This window comes from Macaca fascicularis, chromosome 5 (genome assembly GCF_037993035.2).
Source record: "Macaca fascicularis isolate 582-1 chromosome 5, T2T-MFA8v1.1".
Classification (NCBI taxonomy): Eukaryota; Metazoa; Chordata; class Mammalia; order Primates; family Cercopithecidae; genus Macaca; species Macaca fascicularis.
This window is the reverse complement of record NC_088379.1, coordinates 98,382,526-98,403,695: the sequence shown is the minus strand read 5'-3', so window position 1 is coordinate 98,403,695 and position 21,170 is coordinate 98,382,526. Positions and strand designations below refer to the sequence as shown.

At 33.1% G+C, this 21,170-nt stretch overlaps 1 protein-coding gene across 3 annotated transcripts in view; it reads right to left on the bottom strand.

The window, feature by feature from the left end:
- The window catches only part of GRID2 (glutamate ionotropic receptor delta type subunit 2), a 1,557,400-nt gene that overhangs the window by 1,031,545 nt on the left and 504,685 nt on the right, over window positions 1-21,170 (bottom strand). The window lies entirely within an intron of this gene.

Sequence of the window (21,170 nt, the reverse complement as noted above, 5' to 3'; positions counted from 1 at the left end):
CTCAGCTTCAGAGGCAATGGTTTCTCCTTATAATTACTATTGTTGTGTTATTTAGAGTCATCTTTAGTTATTAATAGCTAATCTTCCATTACATAAATACTGTATTATATCTACTGATTCTTTATATTAAACTTTCTATCTTCAAATTACTGTGTGGGTTCTATCTGTTTGTGGGCCTCAGACTACCACATACATCAAAAGTAAAATAAGATGCAATCTAAGGATCAAGTAGCAATAATACAAGACACGAATACCAAATGTGCCCACCCCATGGCATAAAAGAAACAGCAAGTGCTGTAACAGAAAATGAAAGTATCAGTAAAACGCTTCATGGACTTTGGGTTACATCTCTAAGGATAGAGGACTTTTTTTTTTTTTTTTTTTTTTTTTTTTTTTCCAGATAGAGAAGAACAGGGAAAACTTTCTGTGAATGGCTTAACAAAGGAACTCTCCTTACATTGTTAGGGAATCAATGAGCAGGAACAGAGAACTGGCAGGGTAAATGTAGAAGATTAATTAGGCTAGAAATATATGGTAAGATCAATTACAAGGGATCTTTCAATTTGATGTCAAGGATTTTGCACATATTATATAGATACTGGTAAGCTAAACAGATTTTCACCTAAAATATGTTTCCTTTAGAAACTCAGTTTTATATTAGGTACTCTATCTGTGGACACTGACGTACAATATGCTTCTGCTTGCTTCTAAAATGAAATCATATGCTTACATCTTAAAAAGTGTGTGTGAATGTGTGTGTGTGTGTGTGTGTGTGTGTGTGTGTACTGAAATTACATGAAGAATTCTGATAAATCTGCATGGATATAAATATGTATTCAAAAGCAAAGCAGCTGAAATAATTTGTCAATGATACCAGATACTAAGAACATTATTTGTATTATGAATATTTCTATTTTTACATCTTGTTAAAATATACAAATGGCAGGTGTTATGAACTGAATGTTTGTATATCCAAACACTTTTATATGTTGAAATCTAATCCCAACAGCATATGGAGGTAGGTCCTTTGGGAGATAATTAAGTAGAGCCTATTAATGAAATTAAGTACCTGTATAGCTTGCTCTCTTTCTTATGTGAGGATATAAGTTGGCTGTTTGCAACAAGGAAGAGGACTTGCCCCAGAACCTGACCATGCTGACGTTCTGATCTCACATGTCTAGCCTTCAGAATTGCTAGACATAAATGTCTGTTGTTTAAGCATCCCAGTCTATGGTAATTTGCTATAACAGCCTAAATGGACTAAAACAGTGGGAGACCAGAAAACGTATTTTTATCTAATTTCCTTCACAGTCCATATTGTAAACATCAGTTATAGTTTAAGAACTGCAGGACATAAAGATTTGACATTTCAAGATAGAGTCTGATGGAAATCTAAAGGTATATACACATATCTTAAAAAGCCACAAGTAAAAGTGCACGTTATTGACTATCTAGAGGAACAGAAATGAGTCCTGGATACTATCAAAGTCATAAAATGACATAAAATGGATATTCCACAGGGGTTCAGAAAATGCATTCTTTCCCCATTTTGTTAAGCTCTGAGTGAGACTGAACTGTCCAACACCTGTCAAGTAGAAGGAAACTTCAAGCAACACCTTCAAGAAGTAGCAAATTAAGTATATGTCAACGAGTTGTTGTACTGAATGGGAATGTCAAACATGCCAGAATTATAGACACTTTCTGTATCAAGTTGCAAGATTATTTATAAAGGGATGTGTATCTGCACAGCACAAATCAAGTTTTCATTCCTCTGATGCTAGTGATCTTATCACCATTATATATGAATCAGCCTGGATAAGAAAACAAAAATCACCATATAAAGTCGCTTTATTAAAACAGAGGTATTATGTTAAATTAATTATTGGTATTGAAATACTGCATTTAAAATCACAGTGGCAATAGTGTAATGAAAATATACATATAAAATTTGCATTTCTATTTCTTATGGTTTCATCCATGTGTTGATTCTAATTTTTAAAACCAAATACATTTCCATTTTCTCAGGGAAGTGAGTTCCTATCACCAAAACACCCTCCTCCCATGGAAAGAATGTTTTGATTAAATCTATTTCCCTCTTTTTTATTTATCTGATTTGGTAGATCATTTTCACGGCTTAAGGATGTTTTTATAATCTGTATTACAACATCAGATTAAAGTGATTTATTTTTAAATGTCTAAACTGACATATATCTGACTCACAGATAATAAACATCCACTTACCTTTCTTGGGAAAACGCTGATACTCGTATATTAAATATCTTCACATATTTATTTGAAAATCAGGGTTCCTAATAAGCTATTGCTAAACATAACATTCATTAACGTTCACATAAAGGTTGTACAGATTTTCTAAGATGAAGACTTTTTGGCACATCTTATTTTTAATATATGGAATATTGTAGGCAGCAAACAACTGGAGTTTACTTATACAAAATGCCTATTCTCAAGTCATAAAAATTTGGTAGATGATCCTTACTGGTATTGCCTCTCAGATGACTGAATGTCACAGTCTCTAATTATAGATAAGTAAAGTTTTAAAAATGAATCTAAGTGTGAAGAAATACTTCACGATTTTGAATTATTTGGTTACCTTTACACTGCTTTTAAATTGTTAACAGACATTTGTTCAATGATAGTTACATTGTTAAATATGTCTCCCATTTTCATATGATTTTACTTTAATTGTCACCTGTTTATATCTTACAACAAAATTATAATCTAAAATGCAATTACTCTAACTGGCATGAGTTCGTGAAGAAAAAAATCATATAGGTCAAATTTCCTGACTTATTATTCAGCCATCAGTACAATTCTGGACCTCTAGAGAAAAACACAAACACTAAGTCAATTTGTTTTTGAGAAATACCAGGATATTTGGAATCATTTAGGTAAATTTGAGGGCTAATGACTGATTTGATATACATTTCAGTTTATCTCAGTGCATAGACCATTACAAAAATAATGTCTTCCCTCACATTTTGTTTTAATGCATGTATAACATACAAAATACAAAAGAAATAGTAATGAAAGCAATTTTACAGATAATACTGAAAATATTAAGTCAAAGAAAATTTAGGTATGAAGTATACTAAAACACAGAATTTTCCTTTACTAATGCTTATACACTGGAGTCAGAGTAAAAAAAATGATATAGATATGTTTTACTATTATTTAAAAGAAAAATTATAGTATAAATCTACATTTCTAGTTAGAAAATGATACTTTTTGTTTCAAGGATTTTAGGGATAGATGCATACTGCAAAAATATATTTTGGATTAAGTAACTAAATGCTCTATGATTTATCTTAGATATGGTACCAGGTGGACTAAAACCTTGATTCCAGGCCAGGCACAGTAGTTCATGCCTGTAGTCCCAGCACTTTGGGAGGCCAAGGCAGGTGGATTGCTTGAGGTCAGGAGTTTGAGACCAACCTGGCCAACATGGTGAAACTTCATCTCTACTAAAGTACAAAAATTAGCCATACTTGGTGGCGCGCACCTGTAGTCCCAGATACTCTGGAGGCTGAGGCGTGATAATCACTTGAACCCAGCAAGCAGAGGTTGCAGTGAGCCAAGATTATGCCACCGCATTCCAGTCTGGGCAACAGAATGAGACTGTCTCAAAAACAAAATATGAAATAAAAATGTAAGAAAACAACAAGCAAAAAAATTAAAACCTTGATTCCTGCTAAAGAGAAATGTACAAAAATAGTTGTATTCTCAAAGTTGCTATTTTACTTCCATTCATTTTTCTTACTGTGGTAAGAATTCATAAGATTGTCTATGAATCAGATTTATACATAACCTTGTATATCTACAATTGCCTCATGAATTTTATAGTTTATGGGCTACCAATAACAGTGCCAATGTGAAAAATGACAAAAAGTCATTGACACTTCTTTTTATTCATGTTTAAAAATTGTATTATTTCAGTAGCTTTAGGGGTACAAGTAGTTTTTAGTTAAATAGATAAATTGTGTAACGATGAAGTCTAGGATTTTAGTGCAACTGTCACATGAGTAGCACACATTATGCCATTTTTAAAAAATTCTTAAAGTGTGCTGTAACTTCTAAAAATGAAAATATCTAATTGTGGTTAAAAAAATTTTAAAAGAACTCATAAATTAAAAGGATAAGTTTCGTGAATTGTGAAAAAAAAGTGCATCCTAAAAATCTCTAATTTTATCAAATTAGAAACTATAACTGAATGAATTTTCAAAAAATTATAAGTTCTTTCAGAGACATAAGTGGCATTCAAATTTATATTGTTAAATCAAATATTAGATGATATAAATTATATTAAATAGTCACAACATTGAAGTCATATTAAATCTGATGAAAACTATGCTTATATTTAATTGAAATTATGTTTAAAGTTGAAGAATTATCAATAGAACCCTCAGCATCCATCAGATGAAATATTGTACTTTCAAAACTGAAAAGTGAACAGGACCAACATTTGTTGAACATCTACAAGGTGTCAGGTCAGACATTAACAGGAATTATTAAGATTATACTTCACTATACCTGGTGATATAAATATTACAATACATTTATAACATAAACTATACATTTTTAGATGCAATAAAGAATAAAATAGTGGAAAGATGCATGAGTTTTGTAGGTAATACCTTCAACTGCAGACTAATGCAACGATAGTGATACAGTGGACAAACAACAGCACAAGGTAATTTAAAAATAATATCTTGTTTTATCCTATTTCTGTTACGTTTGCCAATGTGAGATCAAGAAGATTATTCATGGTATTTTTCAAACTGGGGCTGGATGGTCACCTATCAGGAGTACTGCCAAATGGAACGCTGCAATTTAGAACAGAAGACCATTTTGGAGGTCTCCTTCAAATCTAAGAATCCAGGATTTGAAATATTCAGGAAAGCTAATCAGCTTCCCCAAAATATTAAATGTATATTCAATACTGTATCTCACAAATAATTGCAATCACTAACTGTATGAGTATGCACTAAACTGACATTTGGGTTAAAGAAGATTCCAATAAATATTTATTCCACATTCCATGATAGTGAATTTTTAGTATAGTTCCTTGACAATAGTTCCCTCAGAATTTTTTATGCAGGTTCAATTTACTGATTATTTTCATACTCCTAAGGCTCAATTAAAATTTATTTTTATTTGCAAAGTGGCTCAAAGTCTTAGCCATAAAAACTAAGATTTTTTAGTTCTAAATACTACTACATGCTATCTCTTAAAATGTTTGTTCTAAAGGGCATGGATAAGAAAATATTAACAAAATGTGATGCTTTTGAAGAGACAATTTAGGAAGATATTATATTAATATTTTGGCAGAGTGTTTTTTCTTGCTGAAATCATGGACCCATTTCTGCAATTATACTATGTGAAGATATTTGTAAATTATGGTTAAAATTAAGGAAATTCATTTTTATACCCTATTTAATTTGTAAATTTGTTTGACCAAAATGCTCTCATCTAGGATATCCTTTGAGTGACTCTCTTTTATTTCTTCACTTATCCTGGCATAAATATTGGCCCAAAATATTTTGTTTTATCCTGCTGAGAATATAAGTTTCTCAGTGTTAGCCAACGTGGGAATAAAAGAGTAAAAAACATTTCACAATCTTTTGCAAAACTTTGCCTCTATTGACGTGTGCATTTTGCTGGGTGAAAGCACCCAGATAGTTCATGTTCTGTGACCTCAAAACAATAGTGTGTATAATGTGGACATGAGATTGAACCCAATACTTCAGTTATTTCCAGTACATTGACCTTTTAATTCAGTTGTACAGTTCTCTGGTCCTGTTTATAAACTTAAGCTCCACAAAAATAAAGCAGAAACAATGAGTTCACTTTGACTTAAAAGTTTCTTTCAAAATGGAAGTTGCCTTTTCTAATTAAATCACTTCCTTTGTTTAAATTTTACATCCCCTAAACATGTTTATTTCTAATAAAAAATAATTCTGGTGAAATATTTGTAGGCAGTGTTAATCGTATATGCTGATCTTATGACTAAATAATAAATTCTGACTTAAATTTATACCTTATTGGTACCATAAAATGTTTGACCTTTTTATTACTTTTCTATTGATTCTGCAACAAATTACCAAAAGCTTAGTGGCTTACCTACACATGAATACATTCTCTTATAATTCTAGAGGCCAGAAAACCGAAATGGATCTTATGGAGCTAAAATAAATGTTTCAACACTGCTGTGTTCCTTCTGGAGGCTTTTCTTCCAGTCTCTAGTGATACCCGCATACCTCAGCTTATACCCGTTTCTTCCATCTTCAAAGTCAGCAGTTGTAGCACCAAAACATTTCTCTCGTGCTCTGACACTTTTATCTCCCTCTTATAAGAACCCTTATGATTACAATATAACCACCCAGATAATCTAGGAAAATCTCCCCATTTCAAAATCCTTAATGAAATTATATCCATAGAGTCCTTTTTGCAAGTAGGTAATATGTTCACAGGTTTGGGGGATTAGAACATGGGCATATTGGGGAGACATTATTCTGCCTACCACAATACTTAATAACGTTCATTTAAGCTGCTTTCTACACAATAATACACAGACACAGACACATACACACACACGCACACGCATAAACACGTAGGTAAATGTAGAATTTAGAATAACTATGTCTAAAAGAAAACTCGAAGTTGTTATAGTGGTATCTTTCCCCTGCTGATTCTCTTCTGTCTAATTATTTCTACAGCACATCTTATCAACGTCTCCTTTCACTTACAATTTGAGGGGACATCTTTGCATATATGATAAATTAATTGACCAATGTCTCATGTCATGGTCATCTCTTTTGGTAGTGCTTTTATATTTTTTAATATTAGAGCTTATATTATGTGTATAAAATCTTCACATATTCTCCATTTGAGAAATATTCCAATTACAATTCTTGTATTCAATGCTTACTTTTTGCCTTTTCTTGCTGAGTCACTGATACTTATTTTGATAGTGTTTGTAAATTTTTTGCATATCACATGTAAAATATTCACACTGAAAGAAAACATACTAAAAATATAAAAATTGGTACGAACTTCAATCAACACATATGTTGCCTAGGTAGTTTTATTTTTTATGAGTTCTCTGAAAATAAGCAAAGGGTACACTTTATCTGTATGCACGATATACAGATATTCCAGAAAAAAATTATATTAAAAAATTGGCGCTGTAAGCCAAAATTTAAATAATCAATTTAAGTAGAACTCATATTGTTCAGATGATCAAATGACAAGAAAGCAATATGTTCTTAAATGTTTAAGGCAAATACATATATTGAGGAATGATCATATAACCCGAAATTTGGAACAATATTGGACGAGTATGTAGAAAACTGAGCCCTTACAATTGCAAGAGAATAAAAGATGATCGATTTTCCAGATAAGAGATGAACAATTGACGTATTTCTTTTAAATTCCCTATTCTATCCAAAATGCATGTTTTTATGTCCCACAACATATGTCATAGCTGCTTTCATCCCCAGACTTTTGTTTTTTTGGGGTCTCTGAAATAACTTGACCTCTGACCTCTGCCTATCTAAATATTATATAACTTCAGTTTCAATTATAATAATAACTTGCCTTGAGTTAATCATCTAATGTCCCTGAAGTTTTGTTTTCATATCTGCAAATTACGAATAATACTTAAACTTAATTGCAGAAGTTTGGAAATTTCAAGCAAAATACTATTAGAAATAATACTGAAGTAAAACTATTTTTTCTAATTATGAAATGCTGTTCAAATAATAACTATTAATATCTTAGATTATATTTGGGATGTACCATATATGTCAGGCTCTTATATGTCTTAGGTCTTAATTATTATACTTAGCACATAACATAAATTTCAAATAAGATACGTTACTTGGTAGAAAAGAAAATATATATTGTAATAGTGGAGACAGAAATATAAAAGAGAAGGGTTTTTTTCTTTTTTTTTAAACACATACTAGGAAGGGGGTCAGCAGAAGGTATGATGGAGGAAGAGCACTGATGTCAGTTTTGGAACAATAGATGAAAATAAGTCTATTGCATTTATACAATCCTTTAATATAGACAGCAAGAACTATATAACCACAAGTCTCCGGTGTATTTTGAAAAATTCTTTGTGTAAGAGATAGTTTTCTAACCCTTCTTTCAGTAGCATAAGGAGTGAATGGAATCTCTTAAGGTAATGAAAATGTGATTTATTTAGATGTCTGTGTGTGTGTGTGTGTATGTGTGTGTGTGTGTGTGTGTGTGTGTAGATAGCCTACTTCCTAATAGGTTTGACATAGTTTATAATAAAGATGCAATATAACCCTTAAATCACAGTAGATATAAAAGTGCCAAGAATAAATGATATTTGAGAGAAATATTGTTTCAGATAATTTAGAATTTTGGGAATTTGTATAAATTTGAACATAATGATAACAGAAAAGATCAGTACAAAATATGATTGTGTAGTGCCAGGAAGGTAATAGTAGGGAGAAAAAACAATAAATATGATTTGTAGAGTTGAAAGGGAAATCAAAGAGATAATTTGAACACTTCGAAAAAGAGCTCAAAAAAACAACATATAGATAAACTGTGAGAAGCGTCAAAAAGAGGAAATTACTTTTTTTTCCTTTCTTTTAAGAGACAGAGTTTCACTTTGTCACTCAGGCTGGAGAGTACAGTGTCAAGGTCATAGCTCACTGCCTTCAACTTCTTGGCTAAAATGATTCTGCTCCCTGGGCCGCCCAAAGTGCTGGGATTACAAGCATGAGCCACCGCACCAAGCAAATCATCTTCCTTTAAACACCGTATAATAGGATTTTTAGAGATCAAGAGAACTTTAGAGGATCTAAATTCAGAATTTCCCAAACTATGTCTCCAAAATACATTTTATTCGTTGGCATTTCTTTTATCAAGTCACAGATCATATACATCTGTAAAAAGTACCTCAAATGAAAGAAATGCTTTCGCTACATAAATTCTCAGAGCCAACGCTGATGTGTCTTCAGGAGAAGGATGTTGTTTTTCCCAAATGTATTTGACCACAGTTCTCTTTTTATAGTAATTTCTATTAACACCAAAACCAGCCATTTTTTGTGTTGGGAACAATGAGAAATCCCAATTTAATCCATTCCTTTTATTTATGCTATTTTTTTAAAAAAAACTGTATAAATGAGGTAGTTGAGGCACAGAGAGAGAGGAAAAAAAAGTACCAAAAATCACACAGAAAGTTGGTGAAAGAGGAGTAATGACATGGTTCTAAAAAGCTGCACTGCAGTAGGTATTAGATGGATAAACATAAGCAAATTTAATCTGTTTCTTAGTTTCATCATGTAGAAAATGAGATGATAATAGTACCTATCTGCTAGACTTGTTTTGAGTATAAATTAATTAATACTTGCAAAGCTTAGAATAGCTTTGGCCCATAATAAAAATCAGAAGAAATATTAGCCAGTATAAGTATTAGTAATGGAGTTTAGGCAATAACAAATAACCACATAAAGTTGAATAATGTAAGTTATCATTCCCATCAATTTTTCATCTTAAATGCTAACTGCTGACCTAGTAACAATAAAGACAAAATTGTTATTAAATTAGGTTATTAAATTTAGGCTCCAGCCTATTTGCAAAAAGACTTCAAGTAGGACACTTATGAATAAACTATAAATACTTTACTTCCCACTTGCAGTTGCATTTGCAAACTCACAAAGCAATCTTGGTGAATTAATTAAGTTATATGATACTTGCTACTTTTTAGTTCTGTTTCCCATTTCTCATTTATATCCAGAGAATACAGAATTAAAGCAGTCTTACAGGAGAATACTAATCAAGAAAGCAATTTCTTACTCAAAAGAAACATAGTTTATTAAAATTCACATACTAAATTTTGCTGTTATTGTTAGACTATGTATCTGTACATAAAATCACCTAATAATTTAATCATTATTTTTACTTATAACCAAACTAGACCACAATATCTTCTACAGAATTTTTCTCCTGACATATGATATAAATGACATTCAGCTCATAAATTGCCAGTATTCATATCTATTATAATTGCAATCCTTAAAACTAGAACTACTTTGCACTTACGCAAAAAAATATTAATGGTTATCTCCGAATTAAATCCATCCTTTGAAATGTTTTGTAAAATACAATAATTAAATAGAATATTTTTCCATACGATTTAATTACTTTAAGAGCATAATAAGATTATCTGTTTACAAAAAAATGATATGACCTTATTTTCAAAGAAGGTCTTGGAAGACATCCTTATCAAGTTAAGGTAAAGTCATTAGGGTGGGCCTTAATCCACCTTCACTGGTGTCCTTATCTGAAGAATGAAATTTGGATGCAGATACACACAAAAATAATACAATGTAAAGACACAGGCACAGAAGCAAGTCTGGCTTGTGGCAGCATCACTCCAATCTCTGCCTCTATGAAGCCCAGTTTGGAGTGATGCTGCCACAAGCCAGGAAAGGCTAGGGGCTACCAGAAGCTAGATGGCACAGAAGAATCCATCCCTAGAGGCTTTTGAGAGAGCGTGACTCTGCTGGCATCTTGATTTCAGACCTCTTGCCTCCGTAACTGAGAGAGAATAAAGCCTCATTATCATTTGAAGCCACCCAGTTTGTGGAACTCTGTTACAGCAGCTCTAAGAAACAAATACAAAAAGATTGTATTGCTGTATACCTTTTAGCATTCAATGCAATAAAAGCAATTACTTTCATACCTGGGGTCTCCCTTAAAAACAACAAGAAGATAAACACATGTGAATAGGTTCCAGATAGAAGCAAAAATAAAATGCTCTGAAAATCTTTTCACTGAACTTAAAATTATATAGACACACAAGAAAAGTTATTACATGAGGAGGTACAAAGATTGGTGGATAGGGTACTTGAATTTCTAGAAATACAATTATTTATAATGACATATGGGTTACTTATTATTATGAAGAGTAAAACAAAAATGACATCAAAATAACATATTTTCTTTCCCATATTTGTCATATTTAACACTGAATCTATATAAATAAACTTCTATTTACATTTGTGTTAAAACTCCATGATATTGAAACAAAATATGCATTGTATAATATCTAATAGGGAATCCAGGAAAACTCTTGAATTACCCCTTATTGTTGTGATCACAAAGGGATATTGAATTCCTTAAAATGGTAATCTCACTATGAAAATGGAAATAGAATGCCAGCTTTGGTTAACAGCTACCAATTCTTTATTTTTCTTCTACTTCAAATTTTGTACGGAAAAAATAGCACTATATTAAGAGGAAGTTAGTACGAAAAGATTGAGAACATCCCTCTAGAGAGAGAAACAAAGTCTCTAAAAAATATCCTGATATTACCTAGACATCAAATATTGTCTTCAAAACAGGAAGCTAGCAATAAATAGTTCTATCTCTTAGATCTGTGAGGGCAATCTTGGGTTTTCTCATATGAACTTTCTTTGGGATTCACATATGGTTCTACATATTAATGAAATAGAAAAATGCAGCAGAAATACCATTCCTCGTGGTTCAGACTTATTCTAAGGCTCTATCCCTAGCCTCCTCCCATTGGAATGAAGAGGCTTGGTAATAACAGAATCAGCAGCATATCGTGGAGGCAACTGCCCTACTTGATTTGAAAACTTAGTATAAAACTGCTATAACCAAACAGTATGGAGCCCACAAATAGATCCAACACAATAGGGAGCCCACAAATAGATCCAAATATATATTGACAACTTATTGTGTGAAAAGCAAACTTTAGCTTTGTAATGCAGTAGAAATAGAATTACTTGTATCATAACTGGAATTGGTTCAATGGCTGTGCTAAAACAATATCACTGGATTCTCCTTCAGCAATAATGATTATGATATATACTAGATAGAGCAGATTTTAATGCAAAAAGTACAACTAGCAAAGGGCTGGTTGGAGGGACTGATAAATACACAAAGCACAGAGAATTTTTAGGACAGTGAAACAATTTTGTATAACACTATAATGGTAGATATATGTCATTATGTACCTTTGTGAAAGCCACTAGAATGTACAAAACCGTGAGTGAATTCTAATGTAAACTATGGAATTGTGTGATAATAATGTGTCAATGTAAGTACATCAATTGTAACAAATGCACCACTCTTCTGTAGAATGTTGATAATGGAGAAGGCTCTGAGTGTATGTAGGGACAGGGGCTTTATGGAAAATCTCTGTACCTTCTAGTCAATTTTGCTATGAGCCTAAAACTTCTCTAAAAGATATTGTATATATATTTTTAAAAGTACAACTTGAATACTTATATGCAACTATTAAAGCAAGAAAAGGTACACTCTACAGTATTTACAATGATTACCTTAGTGGGGGTGGAATTTTAAGAATTGAAGAGAGAAACATAAAGGGTTTTTGCTCAGAGGTTTCTGCAGAAATAAATTACTTGCATAAAAAATAACCAAATTTCATCCATATTATTAATATGCCATAAACTTAGCATAATATTGTGAACATATGTTCAACTTTTAAGACAAGACACACTACACAGAAGTTATCCACAAGATAAATGACTGGCAAAGAGATGATTCCTTGGGAGGTACTTCTAACAGTTGGAAGAGTCTGTAGTGTGTTGTTTGCCATTCTCAGGGGCTCTTCTCATAGAACTGCAACAATTTCTTAAAGACACATTTCATGCATTAATGTATTCTAAGAAAAGTGCTTAATGTTTTTATCCCTGCATTGCAACAACACTCAATGAGCCAGGTGCCATGTAACACATTGTATATGTATTACATATTTCAACTAACTCAACAATCCTTTAATGTAATCACTGTGTTTATCATTACGTCTCCAGACGAGAAAACTGAGGCTTAAGAGAGTTTAAGTAACTGAGCAAGACAGGGGTTAATAAAAAGTGGGACCAGTATTCAGATTGAAATCACTGTTCTGTGTTTTAAGATTTTACCCTGGGACTTTCAACTGTCATCTTACTATATGGGAAACATTTTGGGGTCTAAATCTGTCCAAGAGTGGCCTAGGCATCATATCTTGGGTCCTGACAGCCCAAAATACCAGAATTAGATGATCTGGCTTCATGACCTTCTAGAATTTTTTTTCTCCCCGTTTCATATTGAAGTTGAAGATCTTCCCATTATGCTTTACACTTCGTTTCTGAATGCCTACAAGTATCAAAAGTGAATATGATGCCAGTTCCAACTGGCTGTAAACAGTAGTAATATAAATAAATTATTTTATTATTCTGAACCATATATATGTGACTGTGGTTACCTCTCCTTCAATTGATATACCTTCCATATTGTGCTTACTCTATTATGTTAGCATGTTGTGTAAATCTACAACATTGATTCCTTCTTAACTAATTCTTAGTTCAATATTTTTATTTCTTATCCCAAGCCTACCTCCTCGAGTTGCTTTGCTGAGTTTGTTTTTTTCTTTCCTTCCTTCCTTTCTCCTTTGTTAATCTGTTTTATGTGATTTTTGTTGTTGTTGTCTTTGTTACTGACATTTTTCTTTGCTATGCCTTCTTCCTAGTTAGTCTAACTTCAGAAGGTTTAAGTCCTGTTTTAGAAAAAATATAGTATTCCACTGATATCCTTAACTGACGCACGTTAAATTGCTGATTTATTATTCTTCTTTATTAATATATAAAAGGGGTAATGATATTACCTAATCAGAGCCTCGTTTGAAGAGCAAATAATATGGCATATGAAAAAGAACTGACATAATGCAAATGAGAATTATATTAATTATAGGAATTGTAATTTACTCATTCAACAAATATTTACTGAGTCCTTACTATGTGCAAGGCATATGAAAGGAACTAGGAACAGAGTGAATATGATTGTTTAAGCATCCCTAGGCATTAAAAAGCTAAGCTTAAAATTGTTTAATTACAATTATGCTGAGTAGAGAATAACTTGACCTGTTCTATTAAAAATAATTTTCCTTGAGAAAAAGACACTTACTGTCATGGGTAGCATTGTGAACCCCTAAAATGCACATGTGGAGTCCTAACCTCCAGAACTTCAGAACGTGACTTTATGCTGTATTTGTTTTGTATTCGTATTTGGAACCCCTTTAAAGAGGTGATTAAGTTTAAATTGATGACAGCTGTTAGGGTGGGCCCACAATCCAATCTGATTGGTGTCCTTATAAGAGGAGGAAGTATTTACAAAAAGAGAGATGCTAGGGATGTGCACACACAGAAAAAAGATCATGTGAGGAAACAATGACAAACAGACTACCTGCAAGCTAAAAAGAAAGGCCCCAGAAGAATCCCAAAGTGCTGACATCTTGATCTTGGACTTCTAGCCACTAAAACAGTGAGAAACACATTTCTATTGTTTAAGGCAGCGGTCCCTAGGGTCATGGACTGGTATTAGTCTGTGGCTTGTTAGGAACAGGGCCCCACAGCAGGAAGTGCGCAGCCAGTATTATTGCCTGAGCTCTACTTCCCATCAGATCAGCAGAAGCATTAGATTATCATAGGAACCCAGACCTTATTGCAAACTGTGCATGGGAAGGATCTGGGTTGCATACTCATTATGAGACTCTGAGAATCTAATGCCAGGTGATCTGTCACTATCTCCCATCACCACCCATCTGGGACTGTCTGGTTTCAGGAAATCAAGCTCTGGGCTCCCGATGATTCTACACTGTGGTGAGTATGTAATAGTAAAGGAAATAAAGTGCACACTAAATGTAATGCACTTGAATCATTCTAAAACCATCTACCCAGTCCCCATGGAAAAATTGTCTTCCACCAATCATATCCCTGGTGCCAAAAAGGTTGGGGACCATTGGTTTAAGCTATCCAGTGTGCATTTGTTATAGTAGCTCTAGGAACCTAATACACTTACATAATTTTTAAAATGAACATTTTAACTGCTATTTCAGTTAATTCGTGGTCATGCAAGTAACATACAAAGTGCCACTTCCTTGCTGACTTGGTAACTCTGTACCCTAATTATAAAAAAGTACAAAGAGAACACTTAGTTTTCAATCCTGTATCTATTGAGTGAGAAAGTAATCCCAGGTCTTTATTAACAAACAAACAGTGAGTCCTGCAACACTGCATAAAGTAGTTGGTGGATCTGAATTTATTAAGACAGAGATTCCTCAGAAAGTTACTCCTAACGAATGCAAGTTTTAAGAGGGAAGGAGGTGTGAAAACTAACCACATTTCCAAAGTTAGATTCAATCATTCTTGTAAATCACCTCTAATGGTCTCTTAAGGGGCATACATATGCAATTCAATCTCATATTTTTAGCAGTGATCCCTTTAATTTGTAAACCTTTAATAATGGTAATATCAGAAAGACATCACAAGGGGAAATCCTGATTGACTTTAATATCAACAGCATTCAATCCTAGAGCCATATTTAGCTATGTTGACATGTTTACCTTGTCACTTTTTTTTAGTATTCTTGATATAAGCTTATTTGATTTACACACTTTTAATAGCTCATCAGGTACAATTGTCACTGAATGCTGCATAAAATTAAAATACAGTAATTAGATATTAGGCAAGATCTTACAAAAGATGACTTATTTTCACATATACATGTTAACATGTCTGAAATCAAAATAGATGGGTTGAAATATCTGCTTCTTAAAATATAAAAATAGCTTTTCAAATAAGTTTTACTGAATGAAAATATTAAAAACAATGATACTTAACCCCCCCTTTTTAAAAGAAACATTTAAAAATTTCCAAGCTGTAATATCTTTGTTGAATTCAGAACTTTAAAAAACTAAATTCAAGGAAGCAGGCTGACTGCTCCGTTAAAATAACATTTTTTAAGGCAGTAAAAACTTTATCAAGTATTGTACTTTCAACTTAAATTTCTGTATTACATTTGATTGTTACTTTAGAATGTAAATGTAGGTGATTAGTGTAGTTTTGCATTTGTACATTTGGGTATAGTTGGCCCTTGAACAACATGGGTTTCAATAGCATAGGTTCAGTTTGTGCACAGAGCTTTTTCAATAAATACATTGAAAAATATTTTGTAGATTTGTGACAATTTGGAAAAAAATTTGCAGATGAACCATGCAGACTGGAAATAGCAAAAAAAAAAAAGTTAGATACATCATAAATGCATAAAATATACTTTTTTGATCATTCACTATCATAAAATATACAAAAATATATTGAAAAAGTTAAAATTTTTAATTTAAAAGTATATGCAAATCTATTGAAAGAGTTAAAACTTTTAAGTTAACTTAAAAACATATGCAAAACCTATGCATACACTTAGCACATGGTGCTATTTGCAGTCCAAAGAAATGTAAACAAATGTAAAGATGTAGTATTAAACCACAATGTATAACATTCACTATAGTGCATAACATACTAGTATAATAATTTCATAGCCAACTCCCATTGCTATTGAAATAAGCTCAAGTGTTATGAGCATGTGCTTAAAATGCCATGTGATGATTACTGTCTCTACATGAAGAGTTCATCTCTCTAATAAAATATGTATGATAGTAAAAGTGATCTCTCATGGTTCTTGCATATTGTTTATTATGTTGAATGGAATACCATAAACCTTGGATAAAACCAGGTGACCCATATGAAGTGCCACTAGTGATGCTGGAAGTCTTCCCAAGAAGTAGATAAAAGTCATGATATTACAAGAAAAAAATGAACTACTTGATATCCACTATAAAGGGAGGCCTGGAGCTGTGGTTGTCTTCCATTTCAAGATAAATGAGTCTATCATTAAGGATCAATGTAAAAAAAGAAATGAAAATTAATGAAGCTGTTCCTGTAACTATACAAGCAAGTACAAAATACCTTGTACTTTTTGCAAATATCTTTTTATCTTGTATTAAAAATATAGCTTTTACATGGGTGCAGAATTGCTAGAAAAGAACCTACCTAGACTCTAATACGATTTGAGAACAAGTGAAGTCATTATCTTACAAGGAAGGGGAAAGATCTAAAACTCTCGAATTTAATCCAAGCAAAGGATGGTTTGATAATTTTATAAAGGTTTGATATACAGAATGATGTCAGGAGAAGCAGCATCTGCCAACCAAGAGGCAGCAAACAAGTTCCCAGATGCCATTAAGAAAATCAGTAAGAAGAAAAGAGCTATCTGCCTGAACAGATTTTTAATGCAGACAAAAGTGCCCTACTCTGAAAATAATACATATTCTGAAAAATAACATTTATAACTAAGGAAAAGAAGCAAGGCCCAGTAATAGGATAACTCTACTGTTTTGTACAAGTGAAGTTGGGTTTATTTTGAGGACTGCCCTTACCTATAAAACTACTAATCCCCAAGCCTTGAAGGCAAATATGAACACGAGTTGTCAGTCGTTTGGTTGTACAAAAAGGCTGGGACAATGAGAACTCTTTTTCTATATTGGTTCCATTGATAGTTCTTGAATCAGGAAGTACCTTTCTAATAAGGGACTGCCTTATAAAGTTCTTTTGATATTGGACAATGTCCCAGGCCACCCAGAACCCCAAGAGTTCAATACTTAAGGTGTTGAAGTGTTCTACTTGCCCCCAAACACAGTATCTCCAGTTCAGCCTCTAGATTAAGGGTCATGGAGACTTTTAAGACTCATTGTACACAGTATTCTATGGAAAATATTGTCAATGGTATGGAAGAGAATCCTAATAGAGAGAACATCATGGAAGTCTGGAATGATTATAGTATTAAGGATGATACCATCACTATAAAAAATTCACGAATTCCATCCAGTCTGAAACAGTAAATTCCTCCTAACAAAACTGTCCAGATGTTGTGCATAACTTCACAGGATTTACAAGAGAACCAATCAAGGAAATCATGAAAGAAACTGTGGATGTGGCAAAAAATAAAAAAGGAGGGAGGTGAAGGGTTTCAACATAGGGATCTTGGAGGAATTAAAGAGCTAACAGACACCACATCAGATAAATTAACAGAAAACAACTCAGTGAAGATGAGCACTTTTAAACCAGTTCCAGACAATGAGGAAAAAGATGCAGAAGAAGCAGTGCCAGAAATCAAATTAACAATAGACAACCTGACAGAAGGTTCCAATTATTCAAGACTATTTTTGACTTATTTTGTGACATGGATACTTCTAGGAATAGGACACGGAAAATAAAGCACATGGTGTAAGAAAGATTGGTATGGTATCAATTTTTAGATACATTTTTAGAGAAGAGAAAAAGCAAAACAAGTCAGGCGAAAATTATGATGTATTTCTGTAAAGACACACTGAATGTGACTGCCTCTCTGTATTAGTCCGTTTTCAGGCTACTGATAAAGACATACATGAGACTGGCAAGAAAAAGAGGTTTAATTGGATTTACAGTTCCACATGGCTGGGAGGCCTCAGAATCATGGCGGGAGGTGAAAGGCACTTCTTACATGGTGGTGGCAAGAGAAAATGATGAAGAAGCAAAAGCAGAAACCCCTGATAAACCCGTCAGATCTCTTGAAACGTATTCAATATCACTAGAATAGCACGGGAAAAGATCAGTCCACCTGATTCAATTACCTCCCACTGGGTCCCTCCTATAGCACATGAGAATTCTGGGACATATAATTCAAGTTGAGATTTGAATGGGGTTGCAGACAAATCATATCACTCTCCTACCTCCCCTTCCACCTCCTCCACCTATTCTGTTCTGCCACCCTAAGACAGACAGACAAACCCCTCCTGATCTTCCCCCTCCTCTGCCTTTTCAATGTGAAGATGATGAGAATGGAGAGATGAGAATGAAGAATTTTATGATGATTCACTACCACTTAATTAATAGTAAATATATTTTCTCTTCCTTATGATTTTCTTAATAATGTTCTCTTTTCTCCAGGCTATTTTATTGTAAGTATACAGTGTGTGTGTGTGTGTGTATCTCAAACAATTATTTATTAAATGACTCTGTTGTCAGTAGGGCTTCTGGTCAACAATAGCCTGTTGATAGTTAAGTTTTTGTATAGTCAAAATTTATGCATGGATTTTCAACTGCACAAGGTGTCAGTGCCCCTAGATCTTGTGTTGTTCAAGAGTCAACTGTATTAGAAATCAGAATTTGGGTATCTCTATTTCTTCTATTTACTTTTCTTTTTACACTCACCAGCTTACTTCTAGGACAAACATCTATTTAGCTTTGTGGATAAAATGTTTCAGTTGAAAATATTTGGCAGTTTTTGGAGTAAATTAGGTTCACTATTTATCAATGAGGATAAACACATCAATTTATGAAATGATTTTAAGTGAGAAACCATGGCTCTTATGTGAATCTACAAGCTATTCACATATGGAAAAAAAATCTTGTTTTGGTATTTTGTTATACAATTTTTCTTTTAATAACTAAGAGAGAATATATAAACATACACACACACACACACACACACACACACACACATATGGCAGGGTGATAGGGTGTTATAAATTTGCAGGCAGAAGATTGTGGCCAGTGGCCAATTGCAATACGGGTTGAATATGTTTCATTTTAAAGTAAAGTGTTTGTGGTAGCTCATGCCTGTAATCTCACCAGTTTGGGAGGATCACTTGAGCCCAGGAACTGGAGGCTACAATGAGCTTACATGTGCCACTGGATTGTAGCCTGGGTGATAGTAAGAACCCTGACTCAAAAAAACAAAATAAAGAAAAGATTTCCACTTATTTGCAATAATGTTGTCTCCTATGCTACTTTTTATTCCTCTTGCTAAATCCCAGTTTTCCAAACAATGGCCACGAATCGGCATTCCAGTCTTGCTGCCCCTACACTCTGATGTGTGACTAATTCCCTACCTTCTAAAAATGTGTGCAGTAACCAATTGAACGTCAATGTACCTGCTCTGTTCTGCCTTATTATAAGGTTTAAATTCTTTGCTGTCTTCAAGAACACTCAATTTAAAGATATTCTCACCTTGTTTGCAACATTTTAATAAAGTCTTGAGCTAATGGGTTTTGTGTTCTGTCTTTTCGTGTATCAGATTTTCACTACTGAAAAGTATGAAAGGGCTGAGAAAGTGGGAGAGCATGCTCAAGAAAAAATAGAGAGCCAACTTTCAGCTCAAATACTCCCACAATACATATTCTACTAATAGAAGGCTTATTTTCATTAATACTTCTAAAATAAATTAAATGCATAACGTATTCAAAGTAAGTAAGCCTGATTGGCCACAGGCTTCATTCATACTTCAACTATTTTCTTTTTTTTTTTTTTTTAACTTTTATTTTAAGTTCAGGGGCAAAAGTGCAGTTTTGTTACATAGCTAAACTTGTGTCATGTGGGTTTGTGGCAGAGACTATTTCATCACCCAGGTATTAAGTCTAGTACTCATTAGTTATTTTTCATGATCTTCTCCCTATTCCAACTCTCCACCCTCAGAAAGGTCCCAAACACTTCAATTGTTAATGGAGTACCTATTTTTGCTACTGAATATATTAACCAGTTAAGCAAATCCATTGGAATATTTAAGGAAGGGCGACTTCCTTTGGAATGAAAATTAGGCAAAAAAAATGAACATTCTAGGCAGAATAATCAAACAAGACACAACCACAGGATGTGAAAGTGACAAGCAGTATAGTGCAGGATGCAAAGGCAGAAAACATCCAAGATTCGAAATTGAGAAAACTGTCTTACTGCTCAGCTCTGCCTTTGACCTGGTATATGCAACTGGTGCATGAATGAACACAGAAACAAATTTCTCTTCTGTAAAATAAAAAAAAAAAAAATCTTAATTACTCTCGCTACCCAAAATGTTATGATTCTGGAATATCTAAGAATGTAATGTAGGAAGACAAAGGGAAAGCAAACATATTAGATTTACCAACAAGTTATTTATGTCCAGAAGCTTTAAGAAAGTGCAAATGACAAACCAAAAAATGAATATTGTGAGTCACTGGTCCTGGAATTAAATATTTCAAAAACATTTTTTAACTTTACAGATAGTAGAGTGGCATTATGAATACTCAATTAGTTTAGTACTCCCACTCAAAAAAATTAAAATATAGTAACTTTTTCTAGCCTCATTATGCAGAAGTAGGAGACATAGCAAATATGTGGAAAAGTTATATTTCTCTGTGCTCTATAAATCTATAGTATCACAAACTTTGTTTTCACTAAAGTTTTCAAACAATCACATTTTTAGACCATATTTCCAAGAACCATATGGTTCTACAA